The sequence below is a fragment of the Somniosus microcephalus genome, unplaced genomic scaffold (genome assembly GCF_052327205.1).
Source record: "Somniosus microcephalus isolate GS21.2 unplaced genomic scaffold, FLI_Smic_1.0 unresolved_chr4, whole genome shotgun sequence".
Taxonomy (NCBI): domain Eukaryota; kingdom Metazoa; phylum Chordata; class Chondrichthyes; order Squaliformes; family Somniosidae; genus Somniosus; species Somniosus microcephalus.
Window position 1 is genome coordinate 45954233 of NW_028225182.1, and position 17704 is coordinate 45971936.

General features: G+C 48.0%; 1 long non-coding RNA gene and 2 other non-coding genes across 3 annotated transcripts; all 3 read right to left on the bottom strand.

Annotated features, from left to right (window-relative positions):
* Nucleotides 1-24: 24 nt before the first annotated feature.
* trnav-cac (transfer RNA valine (anticodon CAC)) lies at nucleotides 25-97 on the bottom strand. Its single transcript has one exon. It is a non-coding gene; the product is annotated as a tRNA-Val (tRNA).
* Nucleotides 98-664: 567 nt separating this feature from the next.
* On the bottom strand, nucleotides 665-736 carry trnaw-cca (transfer RNA tryptophan (anticodon CCA)). Its single transcript has one exon. It is a non-coding gene; the product is annotated as a tRNA-Trp (tRNA).
* Nucleotides 737-10727: 9991 nt separating this feature from the next.
* On the bottom strand, nucleotides 10728-17263 carry LOC147090817 (uncharacterized). Its single transcript, XR_015075294.1, has 4 exons — nucleotides 17130-17263; nucleotides 14838-15012; nucleotides 13139-13261; nucleotides 10728-10843 (listed from the first exon to the last, which is right to left on the bottom strand). It is a non-coding gene; the product is annotated as an uncharacterized LOC147090817 (long non-coding RNA).
* Between the last annotated feature and the right edge of the window lie 441 nt (nucleotides 17264-17704).

The following is a 17704-nucleotide window of genomic DNA, read 5'->3' on the forward strand; positions in this document are numbered from 1 at the left end:
TAAATTTATTTCACAGAAAGATAATGTTTCCGCCCGGGCTCGAACCGGGGACCTTTCGCGTGTGAGGCGAACGTGATAACCGCTACACTACGGAAACCTCTGCTGAATTGAGCATCGAGAAAGCACTGTTCAGACAGAAGGGACACTACAGAATCGCTCTTTCTGCAATGATTTCCTTTCACTGGCATTTCTCTGACCGAACTGCACAAGTCAAAAATGTTCCTTTCAAACTCATTAAACTGTCGAATTTCCTTCCCTCTGGTTTAACCCAGGCGTTTAACTTGTTCTGCAACCCATGAACCAGGTTCACCTGAATTCCAAGGTGTGTAAGGAAATCAAGCTTCAAAAGCCCTTTCATTAACCACAGGGATTCAGGCAATTTTCTGATCGCAAAGCGCTTTCTCACCTTGTCAATATCTCTCGTCTATTTGCCGGTGTTTCCCGATTCTGCCTGTCTCTCTGGCTCTGTTTATTCTGTGTGACCACCTGCAGGTTGATTTTGAGCGAATACCTGTGCTTGTGTTTTGTCACATTAAATAAATGAGGAATTGTGGCGCTTCTCTCCCTGACACTGGGGAAAGAGTGAGACAGTGTTTGGAGCAAGTGTCTGGTTATTGTGAAACGGCAAAGAAAACAATAATTCTGGAATTACCCGGAAAAACAGTGACCCCGACGTGATTTAAACACGCAGCCTCCTGATTTGGAGTCAGACGCGCTACCGTTGCGCCACGAGGTCCTACAATCTAAAAGGCGCTGTTTTTATATACACACGTTCCACAAACACTGTTTCATTCCTCCTGCCTTCTCCTGATTCCTCAGTGTCATGCACAGAGGCGCCTCATGCCCTCATTTGTTTAACGTAACAAGCAGACACAAACACAGGTATTCCTTCAAAATCAACCCGCAGGTGGCCACAGACACAATAAACAGAGCCAGAGAGAAAGACAGAATCGGGAATCTCCGGGAAATAGACAAGATATATTGACAAGGACGAAAGCGTTTTGCGATCAGAAAATTGCCTGAACCCCTGTGGTTAATGAAAGGGATTTTGCTGCTTGAGTTCCTTATACGCCTTGGGCTTCTGGAGAACTTGTTTCGTAGTTTGCAGAAATGCGGCTCAGACATGCTGTTGTGACCGGGCCGGAGCCACCAGGTACCTGACTGCAATCAGCGACAATGAAATGCAGTTTCAACAGGCGCGGCTAGCTCAGTCGGTAGAACATGAGACTTTTAATCTCAGGGTCGTGGGTTCGAACTCCCACGTTGGGCGGTATTTATTTTGTTAAACTTTTATGTTGCTTTCAAAGCGTCATTAATTGAGCGATAACCTTGTTTTGCACAATGAAAGAAATGCGAACTGAGAAAATACTGCAGAAGCTGGAAATCTGAATTGAAACAGAAAATGCTGGAGATACTCAGCAGGTCAGGCAGCTTCTGCGAAGAGAGAAACAGAGTTGACGTTTCAGGTCGATAACCTTTCGTCAGAACTGGAAAAAAGAGATAATGGAACAGATTTTTAAGCAAGTGTAGGGGATTCTATGAGATCATGGCTGATCTCCTGCCTCAATTCCATTCACCGGCCCTATCGCCATATCTCTTGATGCCCTTACCAGTCAGAAATCTACCGACTTCTGTTTTGAACATATGCAACGACTGAGCCTCCACAGCCCTCTGGGGTAGAGAATTCCAAAGATTCACCACCCTCTGTGTGAAGAAATTTCTTCTCCTCTCAGTCCTGAATGGCCTAACCTTTATCCTGAGGCTGTGGCCCCTGGTTCTAGACTTCCCAGCCAAGGGAAACATTCTCCCAGCATCCAACCGATCAAACCCTGTAATAATTTTGCATGCTTAATGAGATCCCCTCTCATTCTGCCGAATTCAAGGGACTGCAGTCCTAGTTTACTCAATCTCTTCTCATACGAGGTCAGTGACAGTCTTGCAAATGGTGACTTGATATTCGGTAGTGGGGTCATGGTCCAGGTGGAGGTAGGAGGAAGTGTTGGAGTATTGGCGTACAGCTTCTGCTAGGCAGAGGTCGGTTCGCCAAACAGCAACACCACCACCCTTGTCAGCAGGTTTTGTGCTTTGCATGTTAACTGTTAACTGTTACCCATATCTCATTTTACACAATATATGGGCTACTCCAGCTCCTAATTCGTTTGTTCTTAGTTGTTATTTCCTCACACAGGAGAGCAATCTCGCCCCTGGACAAGCAGAAGGAGCAAGTTCCAACCAAATGGTTCCGCAAACGTGATAACAGCTACACTGTGGAACCGTCTCCACTTTCAGTACCAGTTCAGATGGAAATGTTAAAAATTTTTGAGCATGTAACTGGTAGAATAGATAAGGGAGAACCAGTGGATGTGGTGTATTTGGACTTTCAGAAGGCTTTTGATAAGGTCCCACATAAGAGATTGGCGTGCAAAGTTAAAGCACATGGGATCGGGGGTAAGGTACTGACTTGGATAGAGAACTGGTTGGCAGACAGGAAGCAAAGAGTATTTCTAAACGGGTATTTTTCCAATTCTACCGCGGCTACGCACTATTCAATTTCAATCCTAAGAAAGAAAATGTTCCAATAATGCGTAATACCACTTCCGCTGACATCTGTACGCGGGGGTCTTCCAAGCCCCATCCTGTTGACATTCAGCAAAAAAATATGGGATTTTCTTGAAGCGCTAAGAGAGACGTTACAACAAAGTTATAATTTTTACACGACAACTATCTGTCGCATATTAGTCACCTTATGACCCAAGTTAATTCAGATTCTCATCCTTGTTATCAAATCCATCCGCGGCCTCTTCCCCTCCCTATCTCTGTAACCTCCTCCAACCCTCCGAGATCTCTGCGCTCCTCCAATTCTGGCCTCTTGAGCACCCCCGATTTTCATCGCTCCGCCATTGGCGGCCGTGCCTTCAGCTACCTGGGCCCTAAGCTCTGGAATTCCTTCCCTAAACCTCTCGATCTCACTAGCTCTCTCTTGTCCTTTAAGACTCTCCTTAAAACCTACCTCTTTTACTGAGCACCTAACCTAATGGCCCTGAAATTCGAGTCTGGGGCTTCCCGCGGGTGCAAGCCCCCGACCTGCACTTACCTAGCGCACAGGCCATTGATCTGTGGGCCCGCATGAGATTCCGATCCTGGGCCTACTCCAACTGCCGGCGCGCGGTGCTTGCGTATCCCAGGGGCGCAGTTAGTTCGATGCATCCCCTGGGATCACGTGGGCCATGGAGAGCCAATGGTAGCATGGAATGCTTCATTCATAAGTTTGACAGGAAGGGCTGTCAAACCTATAAATACTATAAGCTGCAAAACATCACTAAATCTTCAAATAATTTTTTTAAAAATCACATTTTAAAATAACTATAAATTACATGAAATAACTATTTTAAACAATAATTTAAATTTTTGAAAAAATTAATTATATCTTCTAATGGGGCTAAAAATAAACTTAACTTTCTTTAAATATTTAAAAATAATAAATCTGTGGAAAAAATGTTTTAATTTTAATTAATTCACCACTTACCTTGTTAAAAGCAGGCCTTGCGCCTGCTTTTTATATGTGTAACTCCTGGAGACTTATCCTCCCGGAGAAACCTGCAAAAAAAACCGTAAGTTCGATGCGCACGCACTGCCTCTCCGGCGCACATGTTCCACCTCTCAACCGCTTCTTTCAGGGGAACGGAAGTTCCGGTTTCCCGCGCATGCGCAGTGCATGCACGAAACTGGCACTTTCGTTGTGCCTATGCGTGAGTACCCCGTGCGTACTCACCCGTGGGGACCCGAATTTCTGGGCCATTACCTTTTTATGTGGCTCGGTGTCAAATTTTGTTTGATAATCGCTCCTTTGAAGCGCCTTGGGAGATTTTGCTATGTTAAAGGTGCTGTATAAATACAAGTTGCTGTTATTGTATATTTGCACTCTTTAACCCTTTGTGCCTTATTAGTATTGTGATTCAGTGGCTAGCTTGAGATGTTATATGGGCAAATGCAGTTGCTGCTAACTTCGTTTTCCCTTTGATACAGCCTACTTCTCCCCACTCTGCAATCTTAGTCATATTCGGATTTGTTCCTCCCAGACCTGCTTTGTAACTGGCTTTCCTGAACTGTGAGGGTGGGTGAGGAAAATAAAAATGTAAAGAAGGGAAGAAAAAAATAAAAGAACATCATCGAAGCAGATAAACTTACAGCACAGAAGGAGGCCATTCGGCCCGTCGTGCCTGTGCTGGCTCGTTGAAAGAGCAGTCACGCTTAGTCTCGCCCTCCCCGCATTCTGTCCGTAACCCTGTAAGTTGCTCAATCTCGAGGGCCTGTCCGACTCTGCTTTAAAATGATTTATGGAATCAGCTTCCACCGCCTTTCCAGATCCAGCGTTCCAGATCCTCACAACTTTCTGAGTGAAAACAATTCTCCTCATCTCCCCTCCAGATCTTTTTCCAATGGTTTTGAATCTGTGACCTCTGGTTATCGACTCACTCACCTGATGGAAATTTTTCTCTATTTATCGAGCCAAACCTCTCACCATCTTGAAAACCTCTATTAGGTCACCTCTTAACCTTCTCTGTTCCAAGGAGAACAGTCCAAACTTCTCCAACCTCTCCTCATAACTGAAGCCCCTCATCCCTGGTGACATCCCTGGTAAACCTCCTCTGTACCCTTTCTAAGGCCTTTTACATCTTTCCTGAAATGTGGTGTCCAGAATTGTCCTCAATACTCCAGCTGAGGCCTGACATCGATGAAAAAGAAAAAGGAGAAATGGAGGGAGGAAGAGAAAGAAAGAAAGACTTGCGTCTCTACAGCGCCTTTCATGACCACTGGATGTCCGAAAGCGCTTTACAGCCAATGAAGTGGAGTCACTGTTGTAATGTGGGAAACATGGCAGCCAATTTGCACATAGTAAGCTCCAAAAAACAGCAATGTGATAATGATCAGATAATCTGTTTTAGTGATGTTGATTGAGGGATAAATATTGGCCCCAGGAAGAACTCCCCTACTCTTCATCGAAATAGTGCCACGGGATCTTTTACGTCCACTTGAGAGAGCAGACAGGGCCTTGGTTTAATGTCTCATCCAGAAGACAGCACCTCCGACAGTGCAGCGCTCCCTCAGCACTGCACTGGGAGTGTCAGCCTAGCTTTATATGCTCAAGTTACACTCCGACAGTGCAGCGCTTCCTTAGCACTGCACTGGGAGTGTCAGCCTAGCTTTATATGCTCAAGTTCCTTGGAGTGGGATTTGGACTCACAAGCATCTGGACTCAAAGGCAAATGTGCTACCCACTGAGCCACAGCTGACACTCAAAGAGCAAGGATAGCAGGAAGGAAAATATAATGGTTGAAAAGACAGAAAGAAGAAACTTCACAGGAAAGTGAGGAAGTATTTGATGTGATGGACAGTACAGAGGGAATTTATCTTTGTGTCTGTTGTATTGTACCTGCCTGGCAGTGTTTGATAGCATCATGTATACTGCAAGGGAGCTATGCTTGTATCTAACCTGTGTTTATCTGACCTGTAGTGCTCAGTTTCATGTTGTACAGAAAACATTGGCCCAGAAATTCGGGTCGGGGGCTTCCCGCGGGTGCAAGCTTCCGACCTGCACTTACCTAGCGCGCCGGCCGTTGTGCTGTGGGCCCACGTGGAATTCCGATCCTGGGCCTGCTCCAACTGCCGGTACGCAGTGCTTGCATATCCCAGGGGCGCAGTTAGTTCAAACCGTCCCCTGGTACCACGTGGGCCATGGGGAGCCAATGGTAGCAGGGAATCTTTATTCATAGATTTGACAGGAAGACCTGTCAAATCCATGAATTAGAGATCAGCCCCAAAACATAACTAAAACTTCAAATAATTTTTTTTTAAATCACATTTTTAAAATAACCATAAATTACATAAAATAACTATTTTAAACAATAATTTAAATTTTTGAAAAAAATAATTACAGTTTCTAATGGGGCTAAAAATAAACTTACCGGCCTAGAAATTGGGTATAGCCCTGCTTGAGGCGTTAGAACTGGTGATGCGCAAAGTTTATAGCCAGACGAAACTTATCGCTGCCTGGCGTGATATTGGGTTGCATCGCCCCCAGAGGGGATTGAGGCGCTAAATCAGCCGTTGCACGGTGCTCTTAAGGCGCAAAAGGTCAGGCGCTACTCAATATCGACGCGGACGGGCGCAGCGCAGGTGAACTCAATGACGGGAAAGCACGAGACCTGCAGGCGCCGGCCGGCTCTTAAAGGGGTGGGTCAGTCAGCCTGAGCATCAACACCTAACGCCCTGTAGGCCTCAGATTCGGTGCTCGCCCTTGTCTGGCGGTACAAACTTGTTCATCATGGAGAAGGTTAGACAGAGAGCAGAGTGCTTCAGCACTTAGGCTCTGGACCACTTGGTGGCTGCAGTTGAACACCGTCGAGAGGTCCTGTATCCGGATAATTGCATGAGGCCGAATCAGAAGGCTTACCAATGATCTTGGAGGGAGGTTGCTGTGAGGGTCAACTCCAGCAGCATGGCGACCAGGACCCCTGTTCAGTGCAGGAAGAAATTCAACGACCTCACACGGATCGTTAGGGTGAGTGATGGTTTACCAAACTTGTGCTTCCCTCCATCTGCAGCTGACTTCGGGCACCCTGTTGCCATGATGCCCCAATGGCCATCTGTCAGCAAGCACCCATGACCCTTTCTGGCCACACACATGGACAGATGTCTCAAGGCCTCATGTAAGGGCTCTTGCACCATGGGGGGCATGTGAAGAGGTCTCAAGGCGTTAAGTAAGGTCTCTTGCACCATGGGGGGCATGCGAAGAGGTCTCCAGGCCTCATGTAAGGGCTCTTGCACCATGGGGGGCATGCGATGAGATCTCAAGGCATCATGTTACAGGACTTCCCCTTCTTTCCCCTGCAGTCCAAGCTGGCGATGATTCGAAAGGAGCAGTGTCGAACCGGTGGCGGACCTCCACAAGTGGTCACTCTCACGGATCTGGAGGAGAGAGTGCACCAGATACTTGGAGGACGTCTGTCTGGTCCTGTGACCACTGCATCTGCCGACCCCATTACCGACAGCGAGGGTAAGACTCTCACCTTTTTCACCTGTTGCTTTTCACTTGGTCCCCCCGCCAGCATGCATCCTCAGTGTGCAGCCATGTCAGAGCCTTGCCGCAATCTGGCATGCCTTTCAGCAAAGCTGTCCTTTTGCTAAAGCCACTCTTCCACCTCCCACTTTCAGATGAAGCAGCACCAACTCAGGCTCAAAGCGCTGAAGCTGCCAGTGCCAGTGCCACCGGAGGCGAGGACCAGGAGGAATCTGGACCAGCCATTGCAGAATCCGGGGAGCTGACACATCTACAGTCTGGGGATAGTAGTCCCCTGGAGGGGAGGGGGGGGGGGCTCTGAGGATGACGCAGTTGCCGGACCAAGCGGCATGCAGCCACGCACGGGGGATAGGCAAGTGCGGCCACCGTCTCCCCGCAGGGCAAGGCAGGTCGTCATGACTGCTGCACAGAGTGCAGATGAGGTCCGTCGCCTGGCTGAGATGAGCAAACAGGCCCGGCTCAGACACACGGAGCTGATGGCTGCAGTGGAGAAGATGCCTGAGTCAATAGATTCATTGGCTAGGAGTATGTTGGACTTCGGGGCAACAATGGAGTGGACTCTGCAGGGCTTTGGGGCAGCAATGGCGAGGTCTCTCCAGGTGTTCGGGGAAACAATGGACAGGACTATCCAGGGCTTCGGCCCAACAATGGAGAGGACTGTCCACGGCTTTGAGTCGGTGATGGAAAGGACTGTTCAGGGTTTCGGACAATCCCTGGAAAGGCCTGTGCAGGGCTTGTCCGAGGCAGTGGAGCGGTTGGCACCTGCCTTGTCCGAAGCAATGGGAAGAACTCTCCAGGCCTTCTCCGATGCACTGGCACCTGGCACACAGGTCCTCACTGTTGCCACGCAGTCACTTGCTGGGCTCCTCCACAGCCAGATTGACGCAATGCGATCTCTCACTGCAGCCACCCTCTCTGCATCAGACAGGATCACCCCGGGCCCTTCCACTCCCGTACAAGGCCAGGAATCAGTGGAGCATGCGACTGTGGCGGATGAGCCGAGCCGCTCCCCTCAGATAGCCAGTGTGTCGTCCGACCATGGTGCAGGTGTCCTCTCTCGGCAGGAGACCATTGCACATGCCAGCGCTGGGACGCCTGCATTGCAGCTGCCACCACCTGCAGGCCACACTGCTTCCAGCCATGGTCACAGCAAGCATCCTGCGTCTGCACCCTCCAAGCCCAGAGGTCGGCTAGCCCGTCCCTCAGGGGCTTCTGCGCTTCCAGACAGTCAGGATGCATCCCCCAGCCTTGAGCCCGCCACTGGGGTCCACTTACGTAGAAGCAGCAGGGAGGGAAGGGGCCAGGCACGAAAGAGAAGTCATTCTCCCTCAAGGGGCCAGTTGTAGAGGGAGGTGCTGAGACGTTTGTTTGTCCAAATTCAAGGACACCCTCACATGCTGTTATATTTGCAGAAGGTTTGTTGAGTTTTGCGGCTTTGCCGAACAGTTATTTTGAAAGTTATGGTTTCTGCTGACATGACGTTGTTTAGCTGTAATGAAAGAATTTTGTACCAATAAACAGAAGTTTCAATGTGGCATGGTGCATGTGACCACTTTCAGTGATGCTGGCATTCAGAGGCCCTCAAATATCCAAAGTGCGCATGAGTTAAGACTCTCATCATTCCGCCACAGGGGTGTCGACAGGAGTCCAGAGGAGCCTCTGACGTATGGACCTTCCACTTTCAGCAGCCCTTCCATCTTCCTCCTCCTCCTCCTCCTCCTCCACCTGCTCTTCCTCCTCCTCATCCTCCTCCTCCTCATACTCCTCCTCCTCCGCCTGCTTGTGCAGGGTCCGAGGGAAGGTAATGAAATGACGCGTTCGCCTATAAAGGCCATCTGTCACTTGCCGGATGCAACAGTGGACTGCAGCCTGAGTGACAGTCACATTGACCCCAATGGCTGATTGAAAGGATCCGTTGGCATAAAAATGGAGGCCATCAGTCAGTTTAGCCATCACGGACAGAGAGGTTCTGCAGCGTTCACGCGGCTGCAGATCCTGACCAAGCAGGTGGCACAGATCAGTAACAATGTCCCTCCAGATTCGGATCCTTTCCAAACACTGCTCCTCCGACATGTCAAGGCTTGTCACCTGCTGCCTAAAGACCCTCGCAGCATCCCAGCGCATTGGCCGACCTCCATTGCCCCTCCTCCTTCTGGCCAATCCCGGCCCTCTCTCCCGCCATCTCTCTGCCCCTTCACAGTGTTGGGCAATGAGGCCGTCGCCCTCCCAACAAGCTCCCATTCCGATGCCAGTTGGTCAAAAGGCTTTTAGGTGCAGTGCTGCAAGTGCTTCGGACAGGGTTGAAGGTCCCAAGTACTGTAAAGCTAAATTCCCAGAACTCCGCTCCACATTAGCTCACCAACTCTCTTTAGCAGCGATCGCAATGAGCAGGCCAAGTGGCAGAAGATTCTGCAGTGGAGCTGTCCCCTTTAAATAGCGCCCCCCTACTCCGAGAAGGGCCTGTTAGCCCTCCCTCAAACTGTCACTAATAGTGCTGGGTGCTAAGGCTCCGGGCGCCACCCAATATGCGCTCAGGCGCTCCTGAAAGGCGTTGCACACTGAAATGACGTCATGAGCTGCTTGCGCTCGCGGGCGCGCGCAAACACTTAGCGCAGGCGCTAAATGTATAGTCAATATCTGAGTTGGCGCTATCATCATAGCGTCCGCCCCAACATAGTGCTTCGCCCCAATTCTAGGTCTCTTTAGGCGCTCAGCGCTGGCGCTACCAACCCAATTTCTAGGCCACCTTTCTTTAAAGTACTTAAAAATAATAAACCTGTGGAAAAAATGTTTTAATTTTACTTAATTCAGCACTTACCTTGTTAAAAATAAGGCCTTGTGACTGCTTTTTAGAAGTGTAGCTCCTGGAGACTTACCCTCCCGGAGAAACCTGGAAAAAAAACCGGAAGATCCAGGCGTACGCGCTGCCTCTCCAGCGCACGCGTTCGACCTGTGAACCCCTTCCTTTAAGGGAACAGAAGTTCCGGTTTCCCGCGCATGCGCAGTGCATGCACAAAACCGGCACTTTCGTTGGGCCTACGCGCGAGTACCCCACGCGTACTCACCTGTGGAGACCCGAAGTTCTGGCCCATTACTGTATGTGTCTCATTTTCTGATCCACATGATCAGGGATACTGGCTGTGCATTCGTCTCAGCTTAGTGACAACCCCATCAGATTATTGAGAAACACCATTCAGTTGAAACACTTCCATTTATACAGTGCCTTTCAACGACCACTGGACGTCCCAAAGCGCTTTACAGCCAATGAATTTGAAATGTAGGAAACGCAGCAGCCATCTGCGCACAGCAAGCTCCCACAAACAGCAATGTGATAATGACCAGATCATCTGCTTTTTAGTGATGTTGATTGAGGGATAAATATTGGCCCCAGGACACTGAGGATAAGCTCCCCCTGCTGTCCTTTGGAATAGTGCCATGGGATCACTCACCTCTCATCAACAGTGTGGCACTCCCTCAGTACTGCACTGGGAGTGTCAGTCTAGATTTTTGTGCTCAAGTCCCTGGAGTGGGACTGTGAACCCACAACCTTCTGACTCAGAGGCGAGGGCGCTCCCCACTGCGCCACAGCTGTCCCAGAATACAGCATCAACCCGATAAAAGGACGACGTTAAATGCTCACCTCAACTATTTCATATCCTCGGACACAAGTCACCTTTACTGTGTCTTTAAAATTGAATTTCAGCCACGAAGGCTCCAGAAGGCTGTTCGGTAAGACTCGATTGGAGCAAGTTGTTTCCACTTCTGTAGGCAAACCCAAATATAATCAACAGAGCTCTTGGCTAAAATGATTCATTCTTTCAATTTTAAAAGCTGTTTTGCTGGTGCTGATTAACAGGCAAAGGCGGTCCTCATACGATTAAATAGAATTTTCATGCTTTGCTCAAAAGAATACTCATTTACTCATTTACTATGGGCTGAATTTTGTCAATGGGGAACTTTTGGAAGCGGGACTCCCACTTGTCGGGTTTTAGTCCCGCCTCCATCGACTTGAGGCCAACCCGCGCTATTTTCCCTTGATTGACCTTGTTAAGCCCGCCCAGCAGGCTTAGCAGGCCAATTAAGGGGAAGCCGCTAACAGAGAACGTCAGTGAGTGACGTTTCATCTGTCAAAACCTTTTGACAGATGAATTGTCATCATTTGACAGCTCTGTGAAGCTGTCAAATACTGACAGTCTCTGTAGTTTGATGAGTTCTTGTATTCAAGACCACATCAAACCTCTTTTGTGAGCAGAAATTAGATGGTTGTTGCATCGGAGAATGCAGCAGCCATCTGTCATCTCTGCCGGTGAGATGTGAGACTCTCCGCATCCCCAACTGTTGAAGCCTGCAGGAAGAAACAAAGGTAAGCAAACATTTTCTATCACTTTGCACTTACCTCACACACTTACCGCTCCACACTTGCACCCACCACTTACCTCCACAGCGCACTTTTGTACCCCTCTGACCCCCGCAGACCCACGGCTCACCTCGGTGACCCTGGCGGGGTTTCCCGATGTTTGGAAAAATGGGGATAATCCTCTTAACTGCCTGTTAACTACCTGTTAACAAGCAGTTAAGTGACTGTAATCCCCTTCCCACCTCAGGAGATAGGACCTGGCGCAAGTCAGCTACCCGCCTCCTGGGAAGATAGCATGGAGGCGGATTGGGGGTGGGATGAGTACCCGTCCCCCAGATTCTGCCATTTTACCAGCAGTCCCGCCTTCAAATCCGCCCCCCCAAGGCTGGCAAAATCACCCCCTAGGACTTTTACCGCAACACTAAAATCATAGGGAATTTCAACACGGTGCCACGCAATGGAATCAAATGATTGAATATTTAAAATCACTTTGTCCGGATACAGGGGAAATGAAAGAACTAATAAGATGATTGTTCTCAGAAGGCTAAGTAGATCTACGTGAGAAAGGAAGGATAGAGGGAAGGAAGGAAGAAATAAAGGCCACTGCCATTGGCTCACTGTGTAAAGTCAAAAGTCAGTGTGAAGCTGAACTGGATAACTTCAGGAAGACCAACAGGATTACAATTGGCTTCAATGCTCCTGACGTAGGGATTCTAAAAGATAATTTTAAAAGATAATGGAGCATTAGCCCGTAAGTTCACTAATAAATCCGATAGGGAATTCAGGAGAGTGGTGAGAATGTGGAACTCGCTACCACAGTGAGTAGTTGAGGCGAATAGTAGATAAACACATGAGGGAGAAAGGAAAAGAAGGATATGTTGATGGGGTGCGATGAAGAGGGGTGTGGGGAGGTGGGGGGGGGGGTGTCAAGTAGTTTGACACCATCCAGGACAAAGCAGTCCCGCTTGATCGGCACCCCATCCACCACCTTATACATTCACTCCCTCCATCACCGGCGCACCATGGCTGCAGTGTGCACCATCTACAAGATGTACTGCAGCAACTCGCCAAGGCTTCTTCGGCAGCACCTCCCAAACCCGCGACCTCTACCACCTAGAAGGACAAGGGCAGCAGGCACATGGGAACACCACCACCTCCAAGTTCCCCTCCAAGTCACACACCATCCTGACTTAGAAGTATATCGCCGATCCTTCATCGCCGCTGGGTCAAAATCCTGGACCTCCCTCCCTAACAGCACTGTGGGAGCGAGCACCTTCACCACACGGACTGCAGCGGTTGAAGAAGGCGGCTCACCACCACCTTCTCAAGGGCAATTAGGGATAGACAATAAATGCTGGGCCTTGCCAGCGATGGCCACATTCCATAAAAAAGAATTATTGTTTTTTTTAAAGTCACTTCTGCAAAATTACATATCTAGAGGGCGATTTACGCTGATGCCCATCTAACTGTATCCCAGCTTCATCCAGTGTCCTTAAAGAGGAGTGCGGCAATGGGAAACAAGTTATAGTTGGAGGTGACAACTAATCCTTTTTAATCCTTCTCAAATCCAGATAATAGAGACTTTATCATAGGGTACTGTCAGTTAATGCGAGGGGTGTTATGATTGACATTACCATGAATTAGAAGTGAAAAACAATTGCGGGTTTGGTTTATTTAATCCAAAATGCACCCAAACTTACTTTTACAGTTCCGTTTGTCGCTCTGAATCACAAATCCAATTGGGCAGTAGCAGTGATATCCACCAATATTATTCCCACAGTAATGGCTGCACCCGTGAGCATCAAGCTCACACTCGTTGACATCTGGGCAGAAGAGACCCGGTAATTGAAGTTTGACAGAGATAAAGGAAGAACAATTAGAGTTCTGAGTGAAAGAGAATTTCGATCACGTAGAATTTACAGCCCGATGTCTTCTGTTCGTTGTAATGAAATTGTAAGTGTGTTCTTTAAACTGATCATTGTGTGTAGTGTAAGAAGCCTTCTCCACAACTTTACAATTTTTAAAATTCATTTTCTGGATGTTGGCGTCGCCGGCATTTATTGTCCATTCCTAGTTGCCCTTGAGAAGGTGGTGGTGAGCCTTCGTCTTGAACCGCTGCAGTCCGTGTGGTGAAGGTACTCCCACAGTGCTGACTGCACCTCCCAAATTCACAGCCGCTACCACCTAGAAGGACAAGAGCACCACCTCCAAGTTCCCCTCCAAGTCACACACCATCCTGACTTGGAAATATATCAGCCGTTCCTTCATCGTCACTGGGTCAAAATCCTGGAACTCCCTCCCTAACAGCACTGTGGGAGCAGCTTCACCACACGGACTGCAGCGGTTCAAGAAGGCAGCTCATCGTGATCGTCTCGAGGACAACTAGGAATTGTCAATAAATGCTGGCCTTGCCAGTGACACCTACATCCTGTAAATGAATTTAAAAAAAATTAGACTGGTTCAGATGTGTGAAGATAAATATATTGGCCCAGAAATTCGGGTCTCCACGGGTGAGTACGCGCTGGGTACTCACCCGTAGGCCCAATGAAAGTGCCGGTTTTGTGCATGCACTGCGCATGCGTGGGAAACCGGAACTTCCATTGCCCTAAAGGAAAGGTTTCAGAGGTCGAACACATGCGCCGGAGAGGCTGCGCGTGCACATGTAACTTACTTTTTTTTTGCAGGTGTCTCCGGGACGGTAAGTCTCCAGGCCTGCTTTTAACATGGTAAGTGGTGAATTAATTAAAATTAAAACATTTTTTCCACAGGTTTATTATTTTTAAATACTTTAAAGAAAGGTAAGTTTATTTTTAGCCCCATTAGAAAATGTAATTAATTTTTTCAAAAACTTAAATTATTGTTTAAAATAGTTATTTTATGTAATTTATAGTAATTTTAAAAATGTGTTTTTTTAAAATTTATTTGATGATTTAGTGATGTTTTGGGGCTTATAGTATTTATAGGTTTGACAGGTCTTCCTGTCAAACTTATGAATGAAGCATTTCCTGCTACCATTGGCTCTCTATGGCCTATGTGATCCCAGGGGATGCATCGAACTAACTGCACCCCTGGGATACGCAAGCACTGCGCGCTGGCAGTTGGAGCAGGCCCAGGATCGGAATCCCACACGGGCCCACAGCTCAACGGCCGGCACGCTAGGTAAGTGCAGATCGGGGGCTTGCACCTGCGGGAAGCCCCCGACCCGAATTTCTGGGCCATTAGACATATTCCAGGCAGCAATTCACTTAAGCTGTGAAATAGTGCCATATATGATCATAATGTAAGCTGTGTCTGTGGGGATAGCAAACAATGTCCAAGTAACAGGGTCTAGACTTGGCCTAGTAATCCAACATAATCAATTATTATGTCCCCGGTCAAATTCTTCAATTCGTGACTTACCAACGCGCGAATAGAGTGCCAGAAACCCAGTGAATGGTTTGGTTTCAGAACCATCTGACGTAAATAAAACCCTCAGTGAGTTACTGGTGGAATAGTATTCCTGCAGTCCTGGATCACCTCCATCATCTTCTCGTTTGCCACACAGCTTAGCCAACTGGTTGTCCTCTGATAGGATCTGTTGTAATAGTATTAACACTAATCATCACCACACACCTTTGGTTTAATATGCTTAAAGTTCCATGAAACAGGGTCGGTTTTGCTTTTAATGCCTGGTGGAAAACGAGCGGTAGTGGGTCACCCGCCCGTTTTGCACCCCGTCCGATTTCTCGCCAAAGGCAACGGAAATAGGGCAGTGTGATGATGCACTACCACCTGTTCGCTACAAAATGGCAAGAATGAACGCAGACAATACAGTTGTCTATGAACCCGACTCCTTTCAATGGTCACGGGCTTTTCTAAACATTTGAAGAGGTTCAGACTGCTGTGCGAGATCAGTAACCAACACTTTAATGGGTCTTTCTGCCCTTTGTTCATGAACTAAGTTAACTTTCGGGGTTGTAGTCCCGCCTCCATCGAGATGCGGCCAATCCACGCGATTTTAACTTGATTGACCTTGTTGAGCCCACCCAGCGGGCTCAGCAGGCCAATTAATGGCCACCCGACAACAGGTGACATCACCGACTGAAATTTCATCTGTCAAGATCTTCTGACAGATGAAATATCAGCGTTTCACAGCTGTTTGAAGCTGTCAAACACTGACAGTCTTACTTCTAACATGAATCCTTCTCCACAGACTCAGTTAGAAATCTCACCGGCACAGAAAGCTGCAGGCTGTCACTTTTGACAGTTCGCAGCCGTTCTGCTTTCTGTGCCGGTTAGATGATGGACTCCCGAAACCTAGAGGAAGGAAGGCTGAAAAGGTAAGTACAGGTAATTTAAACTTCTTTACACACTTTAGACACACCAAACACACTTACCTTTGCACTCATGCACCCATCACTCACCTGAACACCGACATCTCGACCCCTCCAAATCCTTCAACCCGACGGCCCGACTTCTCTAACTTGGCGTGGTTTGGAGCCGTCGGGAATCCCACACTTCAAGGTTTAAACATGCAGTTAATTGGCACTAATCCCTTCCCGCATCAGGTAGGCGGGTCCCAGTGCGGGGTGGGTACCCGCCTCCTTTGAAACTTACATGGAGGCGGGTTGGGGGCGGGATGGTGTCAGGACCCCCGAATTCGGGCCTTTAACCCCCTGCACGCCACCAATCACGACTCCAAGGATCAGTTAAAATCGAGGCCAAAGCGTCTGTTTAGCCTTCATTAAAATGGATATGCTTCCGACAAACTTATTCTTGCACTTTGCCTAATATCGCACAGCCTGATTTCAGTTCCTTCGGGGGGTCATGTTAACTTTGGGCGAGAGTGTAAGACAGGCAATATCGGAGCCACCATCTCCTGTACACCTTCCCCTGATTTTGATTCCCAGGTCACCTCTCAGCCTTCTCTCGGCATATGGGGTGGGACATTTAGGACTGAGATGAGGAGGAATTTCTTCACTCAGAGGGTGGTGAATCTGTGGAATTCCCCACCACAGAAGGCTGTGGAGGCCAAGTCACTGAATATATTTAAGGAGATCGATAGATTTCTAGATACAAAAGGCATCAAGGGGTACGGGGAGAGAGCGGGAATATGGTATTGAGATAGAGGATCAGCCATGATCATATTAAAAGGCGGAGCAGGCTTGAAGGGCCGAATGGCCTACTCCTGCTCCTATTTTTCTATGTTTCTATGTACACCTTCCCCTGATTTTGATTTCCATTGAATTCAATCAGGTCACCCCTCATCCTTCTCTTTTCTAGGGAGAAGAGCCCCACCCTGTTCAATCTTTCCTGATATGTATAAGCTCTCTCTTGTAGTATTATCCTTGTAAATCTTGTTTGCACCTTCTCATCTAGAACTAGGGGGCATAGTCTCAGGATAAGGGGTTGGCCATTTAAGACTGAGATGAGGAGGAATTTGTTCACTCAGAGGGTTGTGAACCTTGGGAATTCTCTGCCCCAGAGGGCTGTGAATGCTGAGTCTTTGAGTATATTCAAGGCTGAGATCAATATATTTTTAGACTCTAGGGGAATCAAGGGATATGGGGATCAGGTGGGAAAGTGGAATTGAGGTTAATGATCAGCCATGATCTTATTGAATGGCGGAGCAGGCTCAAGGAGCCGTGTGGCCGACTCCTGCTCCTGTTTCTTATGTCCTTATGTTCTCCAGCACCTCTACAGTCTCAATACCTTTATATTGTTTGTTTGGCATCCTTCCGACCATTCAATGTCGATGTATGGTATATAAATTTTGATAATATAACCTTGTGGTGCTGAGATGTCCCACACCTCATTGCTGTTAGCTGGATATCGCAGAGGGTGGTTGGGAGAAGCGAGTTCTCCAAAAGGTTGGTTCAGATGAATGGTACAGGATGCAGATATCACTAGTGACAAAAATACAGGTGACCTGTTGCAAATCAATTAAATACCTCTGTTAGGATCAATCAAAGCAATTCAGCAGAAACATATAGAGATATCATCAGCAATGGATGCATACATACATAGACACAATAATATATGGGTCTGTGTGTGTGTGTGTGTGTGTGTGTGTGTATGGGTCTATGTGTGTGTATGGGTGTGTGTGGGTCTGTGTGTGGGTTTGTGTGTATGGGTCTATGTGTGTGTATGGGTCTGTGTGTGTGTGTGTATGGGTGTGTGTGGGTCTATGTGTGGGCTTGTGTGTCTGTGTGTGTGTCCGTATGTATGGGTGTGTGTGGGTCAGTGTGTGTGTGTGTGGGTGTTTATGTGTTTATGTGTGTGTGTGT